The following is a 12,741-nucleotide window of genomic DNA, read 5'->3' as shown; positions in this document are numbered from 1 at the left end:
GCATTGATAGGAAACAGCACTTTCCAGAGAAAGTTAGATCTGAAACGACACATTTGTGAAGTATTTTCAGATTGTAAGGCTGAAAAAGGAATTTGATGTTTAGAAATAAAGTAGTGCTGGACTCTTTCAAGACAAAACAGAAAAATGCCCTAGAGGGAATCCAAAGCAAAGCACTTGCTTTTTCTAGAAGGGGTGACTTGGGGATTCTGTCCTCACTCTACAAGGTGGGATCTGGGTGACTCCCACTGTTGCCCAGGCTGGAGTGCAGTGACATGAGACCTGAGATCCTCTGCCAAACATGTGTTCCCTAAATATTGAACCTGGGCCTGGCACAGTGGCTCACACCTGTAATCCCAGCATTTTGGGAGGCCGAGGTGGGAGGACCACTTGAGGCCAGGAGTTCGAGAGCAGCCTGAGCAACATAGCAAGACGCTGTCTCTACAAATATAAAATAAAATAAAATAAATTAGCCAGGTGTGGTTGTGCACGCCAGTAGTCCTAGCTACTCAGGAGGCTGAGGCAGGAGGATTGCTTGAGCCCAGGAGTTTGAGGCTGCCTTCTGGGGACTTGGGGAGCTTCTGAACCAAAGGCCTCGCCCAAGAACGAAAAACCAGGCTTTTCCTCAAAGAAGCCTTAAGGCGGGATCTCCCAGAGTTAGTCATTCCATGGGACACCCTGGCAGTTTTGGTCAAGTTCTTGTCTCACCTCTACTATTATCTGCTTAATCGTTTTCTTTCAATTGACTCATTTTTTTTCCTTTAAATATATGTTTTAAGATGCTTTTTATCCTCATCATGAATGAAACCCAATCTAATTTGCCATTAACAGACATTAGCGCTTCAAAATAAATACCTAGTGCATGAAGGAAATATGCTAGTGGGGTACTACATAATGTCATCCCTTGGACTCGTATTGTGCTTTGGGAAATGTGAGCTTAAAAGCAGCCCCTTCCCTCCCCTCGCCCCTGCTCGCCCCTCCAGAAAGCTCCCTGCATACCTGGCTTGCTTCCCCCACACCTTCCTGGGGAGGATGGAGACAGGGTGCCAGCGTTCCTTAGAGGGACAGTGTGGCCTCTGGGTTGTGTTGAACTAGGATCATCTGCCACTCTGGCAAGCCTTTTTGTTTGTTTGTTTTGAGACTGAATCTCACTCTGTCGCCCAGGCTGGAGTGCAGTGGCGCATTACAGATGTGTGCCACCACGCCTGGCTAACTTTTGTATTTTGAGTAGAGACAGGGTTTCACTATGTTGGTCATGCTGGCCTTGAACTCCTGACCTCAAGTGATCCACCCGCCTCGTCCTCCCAAAGTGCTGGGATTACAGGTGTGAGCCACTGCACCTGGCCTCTGGCAATTCTTTTTGTTTCCTGGTCATGTGGTTTGAGCCTCTCTGGATGTATCTGAGGGTAACCTGGTTTTTATTGTTGTTGTTGTTTGTTTTTTTGTTTTTTTAAAGAGCTGGGGTCTGATATGGTTTGGCTGTGTGGATATTGAATCATGGGGGTGCTTTCCCCCATACTGTTCTCATGGTAGTAAATAAGTCTTATGAGTGCTGATGGTTTTATAAGGGGAAACCCCTTCCACTGGTTCGCATTTTCTCTCTTCCCTGCCACCATGTAAGATGTGACTTGCTCCTTCTTGTCTTCCACCATGATTGTGAGGCCTCCCAAGCCACATGGAACTGTGAGTCCATTAAACCTCTTTTCCTTTATAATTACTCAGTCTCGGGTGTGTCTTCATCAGCAGCTTGAAAATGGACGAATACCGGGTCTCACTAGATTGTCCAGGCTGGACTTAAACTCCTGGGCTCCAGCGATCCTCCCGCCTCATCCTCCTGAGTACACCATCACACATGCACCACCACACTGGCCTTCTGGTCCTTTTTAAAAGGGGGAGTTTTTGTTCTAGGGCCAAGAAAGGTGTCATCTCTACGGTCGGCATGGATTAGTGAGATTGGGTCAGACGCGAACAGGTGTTGATCCCAGAATAAGTCAGAGAACAGTTGGCCAGTGGTGCTTGTGTTTACACAGCTCTTCCCAGGCCTTCCAAAGCCGGAGCTCCCTCGCTGGCTCAAGGTGCCAAACACAGGTCTAGAGTCACAGATTGCGAATTTCCCTCAAGGCGGGTACTGCGAGCTTTGAATTTCTTTCTGTTCTGTGTTGTCAGCCTCCCAGGCACCAGTCAAGTTCTGCCTCTGGTGTCCTGTCCTTCTTCCTGGGACTCAGTAGAGAAGGTACTTACTGGAGGGGGTCACTACAGGGCCAGCTGCTTGGGGAGGGGGTGGACTTGCCCTGAAAGCCCCAATGAGGGCAGTGGGAAGTCCCAGCACAGGAGCAGGTGACAGGCGCAACCCCCAACCACCCTTATTATGTAAAGGATTTATCTTTCAACAAGACGGTGCTCCAAGCCAGCGCACAAGGGGCAGTTAGTGAAAGCAAAGAAAATAATCAAATGGCATTCTGCCTCATGACCTACATCACAATAAATTCTAGGTTGATTGATTAAGTAAATGTGCAAACAGGAAGCCCACAAAAGACGACAGAGTTTATATAATCATAGGGGTAGGGAATGACTTCTTAAAGGAAGAAGCCATAAAGAAAAAAATGTAACAGATCTAGCCAATAAAAATGTAAATTATCTGTCCAGAAATGCCATAAAGAAAATTAAGGAGCAAAGGGGAAACTTGTTACATAAATGATAGTCAGATCCACTGCCTGTGTTCTTCCTGTATAAATCCCTTAAGGATCAATAAGAAAATGATGAACATTCGCATTTTTTAAAAAAGGAACAAGCCATTCAGAAAGGAAGAAATGTGAGGAAGTAGACATATAAGCATATTAAAATTTGTCAGTTCATCAGTGAAACACTTTTGTGTTTTACCCACCAGATTCCCATTCCTGTGGGCAGACGAGCCCTGCAGTGTGCTGCTCAGGACCCCAAAATCCTTATGAGTGTTCAGGGGTCCTTTTTGCAGAACATGCCCTGAGAATTGGAAATGTGCATTTGGTCAATAATCTCCCTTCTAGGAATTTAGCCCGAGGACAGTGAAGAGGCACAAGGCCATGGGTGGCCATCATACAGAGAGGCAGAAGAAGCCTCCATCTCTAACAGCAGGAAGTTGGTTAAGTAAATTAGAGGCTGTGGTGCTGCTCATACAGCCATTCACTTATTCAGTCACTCAACAGAGGTATACCAAAGACTTCTGATGTGCCAAGCACTGTTCTGGTCTCTTGAGGGATACTACAGTGAACAAAAAGATAAAGCTCAAGCCTAATGGGAGGCTAGAGATGGTTGGATAGATGGATGGATGGATGGATGGATGGATGGATGGCTGGATGATAAGTAGGTAAGTAGGTAGGCTGATATAGATGATCATCAGCTTGATAGATGATGGATGGATAGATAGGATGATGGCTGGATGGATAGACAATAGGTAGGTAGGTAGACGTAGAAACAGATAATTGACAGAGTAATGGATGAGTAGATAGAGTGATAAATAGATGATACGTAGGTAGTTACAGAAATAGATGATTGATAGAGGAATAGATGGATGGGTGGATAGATATAGAGAGATGGATGGATGGATAGATGGATCAATAGATAGATAGATATAGAAGGATGGATGGATTGATGGAGGGAGGGATGGATCAATGATAAGTAGGTAGGTTGACAGAAATAGATGATTGATAGAGGGATGGATGGATAGATGGGTAGATGGATGGTAGATAGAGGAATGGATGGATGGATGGATGGGTAGATGGATGATAGGTACATAGGAGGTAGGTAGATAGATGATAGAGTGATGGATGGATGGATGGATGGGTAGTTGGATTGCACTTAGGTAGATAGGTAGATATAGAGTGATGGATGGATGGATGGGTAGATGGATGATAGGTAAGTAAATAGATGATAGATGGATAGGTGGATGGGTAGATGGATGATAGGTAGATGATAGAGTGATAGATGGATGGGTAGATAGATTATAGGTAGGTAGATATAGAGTGATGGATAGATGGATGGATGGGTAGATGGATGATAAGTAGGTAGATATAGGCAGATGACTGACTGATTGGTTGATGCTAGATAGGGATAGCTAGATAAACATGTCAGATGGTGGTGAGGGTTAGAGGGGAGGGAGCTACCTTTATCCAGGGACTCAGGATGCCTCCCTGTGAAGGGGAGGAGAGACCTGAAGGGGGAGAGAGAGCATGCTGTGGCTCTCTGGGGTGGACACTCCAGGCAGAGAGAAAAAGCTGTTCCAGTGGCCTGGTGGGAACTTGCCTGGCAGTTCCAGGAGCAGCGCGGAGTTCAACTAAGAAGACAAGACAAGACGGGGGAGTAAGGGGGAGGTGGGCTGCCGATGGGAAGCTGGGGTTGGTGTGAGCAGAGGAGTCCTATGATTCTACTTAAGTTGTGGAAGGATCCGTTTGTGGAGCACACTCTGTAGGGGACAAGGGCTGAAGCAGGGGGGCCAGCCAGACCACCACCATCACCATTCACCATCCCCAGCCACCATCGCCATCTCCCAGGGGAGAGAGAACCATGGCCTGCAGCAGGGAGGGAGTAGTGGTGGTGCGGAGAAGTGGTCAGATTCTGGACGTAGTGACAGCATTAAATATAAAAATAGGCCAGGCACAGTGGCTCACACCTGTAATACCAGACCTTTGGGAGGCCAAGGTGGGAGGATCACTTGAGCCCAGGAGTTCCAGACCAGCCTGGGCAACGTAGCGAGACTCCCATCTCCACAAAACATATTAAAAAAATTAGCTGGGTATGGTGGTGCATGTCTGTAGTCCCAGCTACTCAGGAAACTGAAGGGGGAGAATCACTTGAGCCCAGGACTTTGAGCCTGCAGTGAGCTGTGATCGCACCACTTCACTCCAGCCTGAGCAACAGAGTGAAACCCTTTCTCTAAAAATAAAAATGAAAAACAAAAATAAAAAGTACATACATGTATCTGTTGATAAGGAAAATGTTCTTTGCTTTAACAAAACCTTCAGTGGGTCAGCCCAGCCCCTGCGCTGGACCGGGCTAGGCTGTTTGTCCTTGCAGACTTGTTTCAGCCCAGTTTGGGCCCCATTCACAGGTATGGAGGGGAGGAAGTTTCAGGACAGTGACCACAAAGATGTGACTACTCAGAAAACCTGTTGGGCTTTGTCTACTAAAGCTGACCCCCCAAAAACCCTGTGACACAGCATTTCCACTCCTGGCTGTTTGCTCAACCAGAGATGCATGCATGGGCCCCAAAAGACTGTACAAGAACTCATGGCTGTACTACCCATAATAGCTATGATCTGGAAACAACCCGAACGCTCACCCACAGAAGAATGGAGAAACACACGGGGGCCCACCCCCGCAGCAGAACACTGGCCAGCAGTGAGAACCAACCAGGGACTGCTGCCCACCTAGACGGGTCCACAAACATTGTGGCAGCGGAAGCAGCCAACGCAAGAGACCATATTGTTTGACTCCATTTACATGAAGTTAAAAAATAGGCAAACTAATCTATGGTGATAGGAGTCAGGCTACCCCTGGGGAAGAGAGACTGACCAGGAGCGGGGGCAGGCACGCAGGCGTGCGCAAGTTGTGCCGGGCCATTGTGCTGTGTCTGTAGGATTTGGGTTCTTTTCTGTATGTATGTCCCACTTCTGTAAAAAGGTGAGTTTTTTTTTAATTACAGCTAATCATTTTTATTTATTTGTTTGTTTGTTTGTTTGTTTTGAGACAGAGTCTGGCTTTGTCGCCCAGGCTGGAGTGCAGTGGTGCGATCTCGGCTCACTACAACCTCTGCCTCCAAGGTTCAAGCAATTCTCCTGTCTCAGCCTCCCAAGTAGCTGGGATTACAGGCACCCACCACCATGCCTGGCTAATTTTTGTGTTTTTAGTAGAGACGGGTTTTACCATGTTGGCCAGGCTGGTCTCGAACTCCTGACCTCAGGTGATTCACCCACCTCAGCCTCCCAAAGTGTTGGGATTACAGGCGTGAGCCACCACGCCCGGCCACAGCTAATTATTTTTAAAATAATTATTAAATATTAATCTGTGTTTATACCTTTAAAAAAAAATGCCTGGAAGAATGTTCAACAAAATATTGGATAGAGAAGACCTCTGGGTGTTAACAAGATCAGTGACTTTTTTTCTTTGTGCAGAGAATTTCTAAGACTTCTCCATGTACATATAAAACATAAGTATATTACAGTCTGATGAGCCAGGGCTTTGGGGACGGAGAAGGAGATAGAATGTTTTATCCGTAACTGATCCGAGGAACTCCGAAACTCAACCTAATCAAGCACGTTGAAAATAAAGGGGAAGATTTGTTAATTGAATGTCATGTTATGTCCTCAGTTATGCTTAATACAAGATAGGCAATTTAGAATTCCCAATTATCCAATTAAAATGCTAATTATCTTGTGCCTTGATAAGGCAGCTCTCAGAGAGAGGGTGAGCTGCTCCTGTCTGTTGTGTCTCTTCCTCCTGCTGTGACCGCTGCTGTCTTGGCCGCTGCCCTTGCCTGTGATTGGCGGATCCCCCCTTCTGGGCGGAGCCTCAGCATCCCAGGCTTCTCTCAGACCCCAGCTCCTGCTTTCCACCAGCTGGCCTGGGGCTCCTTCGCCCAGGACTTGGTGGGCCAGTTGTCCTTGCAGACCCTTTTCTGCTCAGTTCTGGCCTCGTGCATGGGTGCAAGGTCAGGGCTCCGGAAGGCGTTAGCCATGGCATCACCCACTGCCAGTGTTTATGGAGTTGAAGCTTTTCCCTGCATCTTCTTCAGCCTTCACAGCAAGCCCCGAGGTCGGCACTGTTCCAGCCCCCACCTACTGACAGACCTGAGGTTTCAGAGGCATCCGGGTCAAGACCATAAGCTTTGCAGTGGGAGACCCTGCGTGGACTCCGAGCCCGAACACGGATTCAGTGGGTTTCCTGACCCCAGCCCGTCATTGTTCTGACTGCAGCATCCTCTGTGCAGTGGGAAGATCCCTCAGCCCCCAAAGGGTTGTTATCATGCTAAATGCTGCAGTTGACTGTTCAGTTTTTCTTACTGGAGCAGCTACACAACCTGTCTCAAGCCTCAGACTGAGTGGGCAGCAGGGCCTGGATTGAATCAGTCTGCCCACCCATCCCCACAGTGCAGTGCCTTGTGGGGCCCCCTGGCAGGAGCTGAGTAGTCAGGGAGAGTGATCTGGGTGGCAGTGGGGCTCCAGGAGTGTGACTTCATCTGCTTGCCCACATGGAGATGGTCCATGCAAGCCCAAGAAGCCTGGCCCCGTATACCCTGTGACCATGCTAGCTGGCCTTCTGGAAGCCCTTGTGGGAAGGTGTCGCCCCAGGTCAAACAGTCTCTGTCTGTGGGCCAGGACTGGGGTAGGAGCGGCGGGAAGAGGGAGTGAGGAGCTCCAGGCAGCAGAGCAAGCTGCTGAAGCCGAGCACCGCATCTGCTGCAGACGGCCTGTGTCTGACACCGCCATGTTGGTGCCGGCTACACGGTGATGCTGACCAGCTCTCCGCTAGCACCAGTTTTATTAATCATGCATTTCTGGCTTTAGTCCGAGGCTTCAGGTCAGTCCCTTCTTAGTGACACATCACGTGAATGCCTCTTGCTCATTTCAGGCACTCGGAGCCTCAGCGGGTGCTCATTCCTAGCTTTGTCTGTGTTTGTCGTCATGCTGGGGCCTGGGGAAGGGGAGGCTCGCAGCAATCCCCCAGTTGACTGCCAAGTCCCAGTACCTGCTCTTTGGAAGACCCACGGGGAACAGTGCTAAAAGAGCCAGCACCTGCCTGGGAGTTGGGGTCCTGGATAGGTCGCTGGTACCACCCAGGCGGCAATTCCAAGGGTAGGGCTTGGGCGCCTTCGCCTGTGCCTTCTGATGACCCACTGGTCACCCCAGAAGAAGGGCGTGGAGCAGCTCCCCTCCTTCCATGGGAATTCAAGAAGAATGTAGTACGTGCTTCTGGTTCCATGCAAAAGGAGCTATGCCGGGGCTCCACTGGTAGAAACATCCGGTTTTGGCTCCAAGTCCTCCATAGTAGCTGCTCCCACTTTGGGGACCATAAGACACCCTCTGCTCGGCCCAAGGTGTCTCAGGGCATCCCCTGCAGGACTGCATGGCCCTTACTCTGAAAAGAATTTTCCCTTAGTAAGTGGTGTATCACGTTAATTACACAATTATGGTCATGTGTACCCAGAAAATATCGCAGCAATTACTTAAAATAAATGTGAATTATAAGCAACTTAGTGCTGAGACGACTATACACAGCACAACTGCTTGGCCCCAAACATCATGAGGTACTTCTCACTGTCTGTGGCCCTCTCCCTCTTACCCCTCGATTCCCCTCCCGGGAAGGCGGGGACCCTGGGTCAGCTCTGTGAGGGCGAGGGGCAGCTGTGAAGGGATGGTGGGCACAGGCCCCCTCTGTCCAGCCAGAAGCCTGTCTGTGCGCATGTGTCCTGGTAGCTGGTGCAGAGGACACACCTCCGCGTTTTTGCTGGTGAACATCCTGGAGATGCTGGGAGTGTGTGGGCCCAGGAAGGACTTCTGTAGAGAACTTGGCTGCCTGGAGGGTGCGGGAGTGGGTGTTCGGGCCGTGGACCTATGCAGATTCTGTTGGGTTTTAAAGGAACAGTCAAGAGGCTGTTTCTCAAAGCCTGGCACAGGATGCCCACGACCTCCTGTCCTGCTGCCGGAGGAGGGATCCCCATTCTCCAGCCTCCCTCCAGGCCTCTGAACAGTGACCGCGATGGCTAGGTCACTGTACACAGAGCTCCTTGGGTACCAGGCACCATTCTGTATACTCCATGTATGTTAAATCATTCGACTGGCATAGCAGCCCTGGGAGGGAGGCACCGCTATCATCCCCATTTTACAGATGAGGAAACTGAGGCACGGAGAGGCCATTCAGCTGGCCAGCAGCAGAGCCAAGATTTGCCCTTGAGGTTGGTGTTGAGTCCCAGAAGGCTGGGTATGTGGGGCCCAGAGCAGGGAGCCCAGCACAGGGACCGGGGTGCGGAACACACCCTCCCCACCTCAGGTTTGTAACCCCATGTCCCAACTACCTGCTTTCCTAAGCCCTCCGCCCAGCTGAGGGGGCTCCACCAGCTCTGCGCATTTTCACTCCCAAGCTTCTGTTTCCGGCCCAGCCTCCCCTCTCCACCTCTTGAGTACCTGAGATCCATTGAGGCCCAGCCGGGGAAAGGGAATGATGTGGCCAGGGCCACCCCTTACACTGCCTCACTAACCTCTTCGGCGCTACCCCACCCATGCTCGAGGCACATAGCTTGGCCGACACTTGCTGCCAGGCAGCCCTTCTACCGCTGTCTGGGCAGCTGCAGCATTTTTATAGGACTGTGACTCGTCTTCATGTTAGGTGATAAACTTCTGAGGGCAGGAGCTGGGCCGTGTGCCCGGGAGCGCTCCACGGGCTGGATTTGTGGGTCCCAGCGGGAGGCCCAGCAACGCCGTCTCTGGGGACCCCATTCCTGCAGATCTGGGTCTGGGAACTTGCTGCTCCTGCCCCATTTGTCATCTCCTGGCACTGACAGATGTGCCTGCCCCCCTGACACTGCAGTAACTCCATCCACCTCGTTATTCACCACTCATGCAGGTTCCCCCAGGTTGCTTAAGGGCTCTCTCACTTATGCCTGGATACAAGCCTCTTCTACCCGAGTCTTGCCTGGGAGAAATTTATAGGTGAGGGTGTTAGAGGAATGGCCACATAAGGAAAAACAACGGGGCCCACACAGCAGCTGGGATGTCGTTGGCTGGGACTTAGGCAGACCACGGCCTCCTCTCAGCCAATCAGGAAGCCCCTCCCTGCTGCTGGGGAGGAGGTGCGCGCTGGGCTTGAGCCTGGCTGGGGTGTGTGTACCACCCCATCCGCCTTCCAGGTGAGCAGGAGGGAGCAGGGGCTGTTAGACCCAGCTGGTCCGGGGCTGCACGATGTGAGTCATAAATTTATGGAAGGAGCCTATGGAGATGGTTGCAGTGGGGTGGTGACACTCCTGCCTGTCTTGCTGGCTGCTGCCCTCTGCTGGAGAGCCTGTTCCAGGTGTTAATTATTTTGGGTGGGTAGTAGCTAGCCTGCTCCAGGGATGACTTGGCTGGACCCCTCCTGCCTCGCACTTGGAGGAGTTGTGATGCTGCCACTGCCCTGGCATGTCGGTCATCCACGGGACAGGCTGTTAGCCTGTCCTCATAGCCCACACTTGCTCCTGGTCATCCCAGCACCACTCGCCAAGCTCTGGCCCAGCTGTGCGGGGGCACACGTTGCCTCCGCATCAAGCATGGGCCCTGGTTTGGAGTGTCTGCCCCTCAGTGCTCACCGCTTAAAGATCAGAACTGTGCCGCGCCGGGCTCACACGTGTCCACAGGCCCCCTGTGCCGCCACAGCTGCCCAGAACTTGGGTGCCCTTGTGCGTCCACACCCCAAGCCTAAAGTCTGCAGAAAACGTGGGCTCGTTTTGCCCACCTGTTATTGCCACCAAAGCACCAGTGTGTCCTCAAGTTGCGTCAGAAAAGGTCATTTAAAACAAAATTCAGGACTGAAGTCCACTGTGAAGCATTTCAGCCTCTTTTAGGCTGGCGTGAATATCCAGCACGTGGTGCTTCTCCTCTTTTCAACTCCTTCCTATGGAACAGTGTGTGGAGTTGTCAGCGTGGCTGGCAAAGGTGACCAGCGTCGGGCTGCACTTTGCAGGTGAAAACTGGGTCAGCCTTTCTTTAGTTTGATGCTTCTGTGAGCTGTGCCTTCTTGAAAGCACTATTTTTTTCTTAAAAAGCAGCAAAGGCATTCAAAGACAGTTGTCTCCACTGAGTGGGTTATGCAGGGGGAAGCTTGCTGCAGGCGAGAGAGCCAAGTTTCCTCACTGCCTCCCCTTTCTGATTTTTTTTTTCTTGTACTGATTGATTGATTGATTTTTTAAGAGCTGGGGTCTTGCTGTGTTGCCCAGGCTGGTCTTGAACTCCCGGCCTCAAGCAGTCCTCCAACCTTGGCCTCCCAAAGTGCTGGGATGACAAGTGTGAGCCACTGCGCCCGGCCTGCCGCTCATTTTTTGTAGAATATGTGAGTTCCTCTGCACATGCGGATGGCATCTCTGTCCCTCTGCCTGTCTTTTCTGAAGCCGGCCAGTCCCAGTGCAGCCCGTGGTTGTCTGCAGGTCACTTGTCCCACAGAGGTCTGCTGTCCCCATCACGTCGAGAATGACCATGTGGCCTCTGAGGTTCACTTCTGTCGGTGCAGGACCACATCTCACAAAGCCAAGGGAGCACCCCTGTTCCACGGCGTGGGTCAGACCTCTTCTCGGGCTTTCTGGGAGGGCGCCACAGAGGTGTGAAGTGGCTTCTGAGGCCGCCTGTCTGGCCTGGTGCACAGGGCTTGCCATGTGAGGCATTGCCCTTGCCTGCCTTGGTAGGAACGTGCCTGGACTGTGGCGAAACTCAGCGCTGAGACTCCCAGGAGCGAGGTGGAAGCAGCCTCCTGAGCGCTTGCACCACGAATACGGGGGCGGCTGAGGAGAGGAGCATGTGGCTTTCTTGCCTCCCTGGCAGCTCCTGAAATCCTTTCTTTTCAGGAAATATTTCACTCGCAGATACCCAATTATCCTGTGAGGTTTGGAAGGCAACTCTGAAAGCTGATTGAATCTACCACAGCCGTTCCTGCATAACAACTCCTTAATATCCAATCATGACAATTATACATAATTTGTGTTGACAGTGCCTAGAAGATGAAACTCCCTCATATGGACGTTCTCTAAGGCAGGCCTGGAACGTGCAGGGCAGGACCGCCATGTGGCGTGCCCTTGGGCGGCCGCAACGACTGCCCTGGTCAGGGGTGGGCGGGTGGGGGCCACCTGGGCCTGTCTCACGTGGTGGCAGGTGGACCAGCTGTGGTCCAGCAGGAAAGCTATTGCCGAGGCCTCAGGGAGCGGGTGAGGGCAGCTCCCCACCACCACACCCCTCACCAGCTGGGTTCAGTAGAGGAAGACCAAGGCAGACTGGCTCAGTCCCTTGGAGCTCAAAGATCCATGCAGTGACTGTGCTACCATCCACCATCCTAGAGGCCTCCCCGGTGCTGGTTCTGGGCTTAGCCTGGGGCCAGGGCTTGTCTTTCTCTCCAGACTTGGCTGTGGCCCTACCCGCTCAGGGTGGGAGCTTGTAGAGCGGGCCCAGCCAGCAGGCGGCTCGTTCCAAGGAGGGAGAAGCAGGATGTGTGCCCCAGGCCTTGCCTCTTCCACATCCCTGGAGACCACCCTGCCCTGCCCCACCTGCAGGAGGCCCGTCCCTCGCCCCTTCTGCCCACAGCTCCTGTGCCCTCTCCCCGGGTGAGCGCAGGCCGTAGATCCAGCCCCTCCTGGCAGGGTGGGTGGTGGCCTCTGGGCACGGAGTCACAGGGAATCACTTCCTCCAGCTCTGCAGAAATGTGTGGCCTCTGCCCCAGCCCGGCTTCCCACAGGGCGCAGGCTCCAGGACTCCCATCTGTCCTGATGTGCCTGGGAAGCCACTTGCCATGGCAGTCAGTGGAGGCTGGCGAGCTCCTCTGGCAGGTGGCTGTGCCCTGCTGGGCCCCCAGCTTCTCCGTCACTCCACACTGGCCTCTGAGATTCTGCAGCCTATGACTGACCCCCAGGCTGTAAGCCTCACAGACTCACACTGAGAGTTTGGACCATTTTGGGGCCACGGCAGGGGAGGCCATGGGCCGAGGGCCTTCCCTTGGGGTTCATGGGGCTCGTGGAGTGGGGTGTGCCTGCTCTAG

At 52.1% G+C, this 12,741-nt stretch overlaps 1 protein-coding gene across 3 annotated transcripts in view; it reads left to right on the top strand.

Moving 5' to 3' along the window:
* The window catches only part of PEPD (peptidase D), a 141,072-nt gene that overhangs the window by 101,537 nt on the left and 26,794 nt on the right, over window positions 1-12,741 (top strand).

Source organism: Pan troglodytes, chromosome 20 (assembly GCF_028858775.2).
Source record: "Pan troglodytes isolate AG18354 chromosome 20, NHGRI_mPanTro3-v2.0_pri, whole genome shotgun sequence".
Lineage (NCBI taxonomy): Eukaryota > Metazoa > Chordata > Mammalia > Primates > Hominidae > Pan > Pan troglodytes.
This window is presented reverse-complemented; position numbering and strand designations above follow the sequence as displayed.